General features: G+C 42.4%; 1 pseudogene; it reads left to right on the top strand.

The window, feature by feature from the left end:
* Positions 1-258: 258 nt before the first annotated feature.
* LOC112826422 (protein S100-A10 pseudogene) lies at positions 259-787 on the top strand (annotated as a pseudogene).
* The last annotated feature ends 6,592 nt before the right edge of the window (positions 788-7,379 follow it).

The raw sequence follows: 7,379 nt of genomic DNA, 5'->3' as shown, positions 1-7,379 counted from the left end.
AAATTCAACCCCCTTTCTCACTCTATACACAAAAATCAATTCCAGGTGGACTATAGATCAAACAAAAAAGATAAAACAATAACCTTTTAGAATATAATATTGGTAAATATATTCAAAATCTCTGGGTAGAGGAAGATATCTTAAACAGAACACAAAAGGCATTAACTGTAAAGGAAAACAGAGATCAAATTGACTCCATTAAAATTAAGAATTTCTATTCATTGAAAGATAGCATTAAGAAATCACACAGTAGCGTCCCAGCCAGCAAATCGTCCCAGCCGCGCCTCGGGCCAAGGTTTCAACAGACCTCACCAAAATGCCATCTCAAATGGAACATGCCATGGAAACCATGATGTTCACGTTTCACAAGTTTGCTGGGGATAAAGGCTACTTAACAAAGGAGAACCTGAGAGTACTCATGGAAAAGGAGTTCCCTGGATTTTTGGAAAATCAAAAAGACCCTCTGGCCGTGGACAAAATAATGAAGGACCTGGACCAGTGCCGAGATGGCAAAGTGGGCTTCCAGAGCTTCTTCTCGCTAATTGCTGGGCTCACCATCGCATGCAATGACTATTTTGTAATACACATGAAGCAGAAGGGAAAGAAGTAGGCAACATGAGCAACACTCCCGCCCGCCCAATGAGAGTTCTCCCGAAGGATCTCTAGGAATCTGTCCCACAGCTTCCCCCTGTATAAAGGATTCCATGAGCAGATCGGGACCCTCAGAAAATGTACAAATAAAATCCAACCCCCATTTGAGAAGCAGAGAAAGAAAAGTCAGATAAGCTTTTGATTTTTATATTGCTTGCACCCTTACCCTCAAAAAAAAAAAACTTCCTCTTTATTAAAAAAAAAAAAGAAAAAAAAAAGAAATCACACAGTACAAGAAGATATTTGCATATATACCCAACAAATGGCTCATATCTAGGATACTTAAACAACTCCTACAAATCAGTAAGAAAAAGACAAACAGGGGCGCCTGGGTGGTGCAGCCAGTTAAGTGACCAACTCTTGATTTTGGCGCAGGTGTGACCTCAGGGTAATGAGATTGAGCACTGCGTCGGGCCCCATGCCCAGTGCAGAGTCTGCTTGAGATTCTCTCTCTCCCTCTGCCCCTCCCCCGATTTGTGCTCACTTGCTCGCCCTCTTTCCTAGATAAATAAATAAATAAAATCTTTAAAAAAAAAAAAAAAGAAAAAGGACAAACAACCCAGTAGGAAAAAAAACGAGCAAGAAACTTGAAGAGGCACCTCTAAAAGTTAATATCCAAATGTTAACTTACATAAGAAAAGATACTCCACTGCAAAGGTAACAGGTAATCAGAGAATGGAAAATAAAACCACAATGAAAACCGGAATGGCTAAACTTAAAAAGACTGACAACACCAATACTGGCAAAGATGCAGGCCAATGGGAACTCTATATGTCTGATGGGGAAAAAATTGAGTACAACCATTTTGGAAAACAGGTTGGCATTATCCAGTAACACTAAAGATGCTCATGTCTTATCGCTCCTCAATTCCACCAAAATATACGTACATACATAGAAATATTATTTGTCCTAGGCAAACATGGAAAAAGTCCAACAGTAGAGTAGATAAATAAATTATGGTATATTTATATTATAATGGAATACAACACAGTAATAAAAAATAAACTACATCTACTCACAACAACATGGATGACTCCCAAAAAGTAACAGTGTAACAAAGAAGGCAGACAAAATAAAAACACACACTATGTGGCTTTACTTATATAGTGTCCAAAAAAAATAAACCAAACTAAATCTTAGCATCTGGAAACACTAACATTTTCAGGTGGTAAAACATAAAGAAAAACAAGGATGTTTTAAAATAAAAGTTGGGGTAGTAGTTACCTTTGTGGGGAGAAAGGAATTGGTGGTTGGGGAGGGACATGAAGGGGGCTTCCTGGAAGCTGGTGATGCTCTATTTCCTGGGTAGTAGTTCTACAATTATTTGATTTATGATGCATTATTAAGCTATACATACTTGTCATATGCAGTTTTTATGTATGCAATATTCCACAATTTTTACAATGCTAAATTAACAACAACAACAACAACAAAACCAGACTTCTCTGGGCAGGCTTCTATGGCTTATATATGAGTAATGCCTACAATGAGAAGCTGTTGGCCAAACACCAGTCACCCACTGCCAAAACTAGATCCGCGAGAGAACTGACTTTAAATTGTTTTTTCACATGTGCTGAGAGTTGTCAGGATCTAGTGCAATAAACCAAGCCAGGGCAGGAACCACTGTAGTTTCACTAGTCATCATTCATTCCTACTAATTCATTCATTAAGCACAATAATGTTAAGCATCATCTATGACCCAGGTGTTGGGCAAGGTGCTGAGGTTGAAGCTCAGTGGTGAACAAGTCCGGCAGGATCACTGTCCTCATGGAGCAATCCCAATGCAGTGCAGGGTGGCAGGGGTGGGGATGAGGGAGCCAGGGGGTGGGAGAGGGAATAAACAACATGAATAATTGTGTGGCATAAATGAACACGTGCCACTGCTTTTTTGTTAAAAAGCAAGGTGAGGATATTACAGGAAAAAGATCACCTGAGAAGCCATCTCTATGGAAGGTATCTCCTTGAATTCCTCAACTAAAGGTTAAATAGACCAGCAAGATACTATGTTAAGATTCCCTCATTTTGGAGAAAGTTGTGGATCCCTTCTCTCAGATTTAGCCCTTTTTGGAGGCCCTCTCCATGACCACACTATTGAAACATCAAATGGAAGAAAATAGGTGGACTTGGGTATGAATATCAAGATGGGTCCCTTCAAAAAACTATATGCTTTGCATCCCTGAGATCGCTGAAACTTAATGATTTATGTGTAGCCTCTGTTTTCATGTTTGGGATTTATTTTGGATAGCAAATTTTTAGTTGATTTCCAACAATTCAACCCATAAGCAGTTCCTGAGTACCTGTGTATGCCAGGCTCTGCTCTAGGCACAGGATACGAAGGTGAAGGTGCCATACTGAGACCTAAGTGCCCCTGGGAGCCTACAGGCTTTGGTGACTACTGGGGCTAACATGGGGTCCTCTTGAGGTGGCTGGTCCTAGGTGGGAATGTCACATCAGATAATGTGTCTAACTCAGACCAGATCACATACTCAAAGGAACTTGGTGCGATGGGGCAGATCAGGCAATGCCTGTACACTCATTATCCAGAGCCCCTCATCTGGCCCTCTAGATAGGGAAGATTCCTCAAAACACTTTTTCATCAAATTAGTTCTTTCGTTAATTAAACCAATACTTGGTGAGTGCAGCTATATCAGTGTTTATCATCCCATTGGCTGCAGGTGCTCATGGCTCCAGCAAGAACTTTTTCCCTTCAGAGTCAGAATTCCAGGACAAATGATAAAACATCTTGTGTGGAGCTGTGGTTCTTGCTCTGGATAACACAGGCAGTAGATGGCAGAGCCTCAGTGAAGGGTTTGCTGACACACAAGCTTCCAACACATCCTTTGGTCAATGTACACGTGCACCTCATTTTGTGGGGCAGGCTTCCTCTCCTCTATACCTCCAGCCACCAGCATCTTCCCTAGTCTGCATCTTAGTGTGATGGCGCTGCTAGTCCTGAGCATGGCAGGAGCTTGGCATGAGCCTAATTTATGCAGAAGACTCTAAGGGGGAGGTAGGGAGGGGGAGGATTTTCCCACTGTGGGGTGCAGGGAGTTGGTGAGACCATGGACAGCCTGGGTGCGTAGAAGTATGCCTTGTTGGTGGTTTAGCAGTCGCACCCTGAGGAAAAGTACTCAGCAAACTGACAGCAAGGCATACTCATCAAAGGCTAGTTTGCAAAAAGCAGGAATAAATGCAAACAACGTAAGGATACAATGCACAAACTACCGACCTTTGCCACAGACACTTGTCAGCCCTTTTTCTCCAGCTACAAAAGCAAACATCTCTCTGTCTCCTCAGAAACAGAAAGAAAGCACTCCCTCTCCAGGGACCACCCCAACAGTGTGTTGGGGCACATGAACTGCTGGCTCCTTATTACAACCACCCTTCTCCCTACCCAAATAGGCAGATGTCCACCGCTCCTTTTTATCCCCAAGTGAGACTATGGCCCTTCTGTCCACGTGAGGCATTTTACTGCTAGAAAAGGGGAGTTCCTTCAGTCTCCTCAGCCAAAAAAGAAGGTTCCACCTTCTTATTCTCAAGGAGATTTCGGGGAGCAGGGAAATGGGAAATTCCAATTCCTCGGGAGGCCTTCTTTATTTGGGGGGAAGGGTGTAAATATGGGCGTGTATAAAGCACGTGCATTATAAAGTGTGTGTTTGTGTGTGTGAATAGTTACGCTGTCAGAAGAGACTAAGTAAAAACTGGGGCACAAGAGAAGATTTTTTTTTTTAATTTTCACTTATTTTAATTGGGTTGTGAGGGGCTCTTTTCTTCATTCTCTCTTCTACTTTTTTCTCTGTATGAACTGAGGAAGAGAATGGCCTTGACACAGTGTTTGTAAAGAGGCTTCTTTAATATTTCTAGTTCTTTGCAGATGCAGCAAAAGGAGAAAGAAAGTTGGTTTCCTTTATATTAGGCCTTTAAAAAACCTGATATCTTCATATATCCTGAGCAGATGTGAATGGTAATAGTGCCAGCATCCTGGACTAAGATTCCACCAGTTTCCTCTGTGGCAGCCAATCTCCCACCCCCCATCCTCAACTAAAACAGATCTGAAACTCAGAAAGCCTAACCATCCCTGCATTTAAAAATATATTTGCAAGTCATCCAGTGGCTTTATTTCCTTCCTCAAAAAATCCTCTACATTTATTTTGTGAAGAGGAAGGGGTAAAAAGAGTATATTTTCAGTACTCCTGTAGTCTGTAGGCTGACCCCAAAACTGAATATACGTGGTCATGACTATTTAAAAACTGCACTACTGGGGCGCCTGGGTGGCTCAGTTGGTTAAGCAACTGCCTTTGGCTCAGGTCATGATCCTGGAGTCCCGGGATCGAGTCCCGCATCGGGCTCCCTGCTCAGCGGGGAGTCTGCTTCTGCCTCTGACCCTCCCCCCTCTCATGCTCTCTCCATCTCATTCTCTCTCTCAAATAAATAAATAAAATCTTTAAAAAAAAAAACTGCACTGCTACTCTTGTAAGGGTGAATAGCTCTATTCTTTACTTTCTTTCCCTTCAATATGAAATGAAGATAAACAGTGAGAGTGGCATTGTATTGGTTTATTTAAACACCAGTCTCTCCTCTTAAAAATACTGTGTTAGTATGAAACTTCCCTGACATGATTTTAAACCCCAGTGTGTACCCTGCTGGTTCTGTCCACCAGAAGCTACAGTTGAATGCCAAGAGCCATTAATCAGAAGAAGAAATGGATGTACAGGATCCTGGAAATGGTATAAGGACTCTGCTTCTCTGCAGAGGAGCTGTCCTCTGCCCTATCTTGGCTCAGGTCCCAGATGAAGACATAGGACCCCAAGTACAACACATTCCCTCCCCTCAGGGGTGGGAGCTATCAAGGAACAACAGGGCTCAGGGAGGTACTGTGACATTCTGAATCTCTGGTGACGTAACTGGGTGTCACCGCTGCCTGTGCATAATAGGAAAAGGGCAGTAAGGTGTATAAAATGTGCTTACATCTATGAGACTAGACAAGTTCCAAGGACCCTTCCAGTCCATGTCCCACAATACCAAGAGGCATCCACACCTCTGTCAGCTTTGGGCAAGGGCACAACACCACCATCTTGGTCAAAACCAACTCTGGGCACTCACCCTATAAGCCTGAGCTGCTTTCCTACCCACCCTTTATGTTTTTATGACATTTGAAAGGCAAAGTATAGGAAATGGTTTTAGAAGGTAAATGGGTTACTTTCATTCACAGAACTGATATTTCAGAACAAGGCTAACCTAAGTTATTTCAAAGTTCTTAGATTTAATTCATACCATCAGTAACCAAACATTTTTGAGAGTTAGTGGGTATAATGGACCGCAAACCATGAGAAAGATACTATCAATACTCAGGCCACACAGAGTAGAGAGAGAGAATAATTAGAATATCAACCCAAAATATAGTAGAGACATCCTTCTAATCTTCTCATTTATACCTGGGGTAGGATGCAGGAGAGTTGGTGTTAGCTTTTGGGTTTTTGCTTGCAACAAACGCATTCCATTTTTGAGCTGAGCTGTGCCAGTTAGTGACATAATGTCCACACAGTAATATGATATGGTAAGCACAAATGCAGTATACAGACAAGACTGTGGCCTGGGAAAGACAAGCTCTGTCCATATATCAACGGGAATGGCCTGGAACACAGGGAGTGAGTATTTTGAAGCAATTGCACATGAATTCACCTTCAGGAGATTAGAAGCTGATGTCACCAGGAGAGTGAAGTCATCAGAAATGACCTAAACTGATGGGATGTTGCCAGAACAAAGCCACACTGTGCAGACACACAGTTTAACTCCTTCTGGGCTTGAGATTTCTCCAAGGCCTTTTTTGGTGACTACGAGGAGCCTTCAATAGAGACAACAAAGCCAACATGACTCCCATTCTCCTTGGCATCAGCTGGTGTTACTTGATGGAAGAGGCTTGAAAATAGATTTCACTAATTAAATGCTCAAGAGGTAAACCCCCATCTTTTCATCCAAGCATTCTACCCTGTCTCTAATGCTTCCTCAGGGGAAAAGTACTAGTAGGCTTGTAATAAATAGCAATTGATTTGGAGTGAATGGAATTGTTAGCAATTCCAGAGTGAAATACTTGGGCCCCTGGAATGGTGGTGGAATAACACTACCAAAAGCCGTCCCTTTGAAAAGCAACAGGCTGCCTGAGTCTGTCTGTGATCCTCAGTGGAATACTCTATGAACCAGCAAGCAATAAGATACTGGGCCATCCCTGCCGCCATGGAACTGCCTACCATCCAGGAGCCATCTTCTTCAACTTGTTACCTTTATTCTTGAGAGCCAGTGCCACCTGCTTGTTTCACTCCCTTCTAATATCAACCCTTCACTACTGGAGATGTAATATGGCCAGTAATACCTTACTTAGGCCAAGTAATAGCAACATACCTTCAAAAGTTAAGTGCACCCCCTTCAAGGCAGTAGCCATATGAACACTCAATCATCAAAACAGGGAAGAGAATATCCTGCTGGAGGCCTCCTTAGAGACAGAGAGTTGAACCTGGCCTCTTTACTGGGATGAACCTAGCATCTAGAATCTAGAATCCACAACCAACTGGGAGACCATGGACAAAAGCACCTTACAAGCTCAAAATTAATTTTCACTCAAGAATATTTTGACTTGAAGATGGTCCTCTACAAGCAAGTATAAAAGAACAACATCAAAACGTACAACCTTAATGTGTAGGCTAAGTGGGAGGCTAGCTGCCTATACAGAG

The sequence above is a fragment of the Callorhinus ursinus genome, unplaced genomic scaffold, assembly GCF_003265705.2.
Source record: "Callorhinus ursinus isolate GAN/ISIS: 27379988/994484 unplaced genomic scaffold, GSC_fseal_2.0 scaffold7, whole genome shotgun sequence".
In the NCBI taxonomy this organism is placed as follows: Eukaryota; Metazoa; Chordata; class Mammalia; order Carnivora; family Otariidae; genus Callorhinus; species Callorhinus ursinus.
The sequence above is the reverse complement of the archived record's forward strand: the minus strand, read 5'-3'. Positions and strand labels throughout refer to the sequence as shown.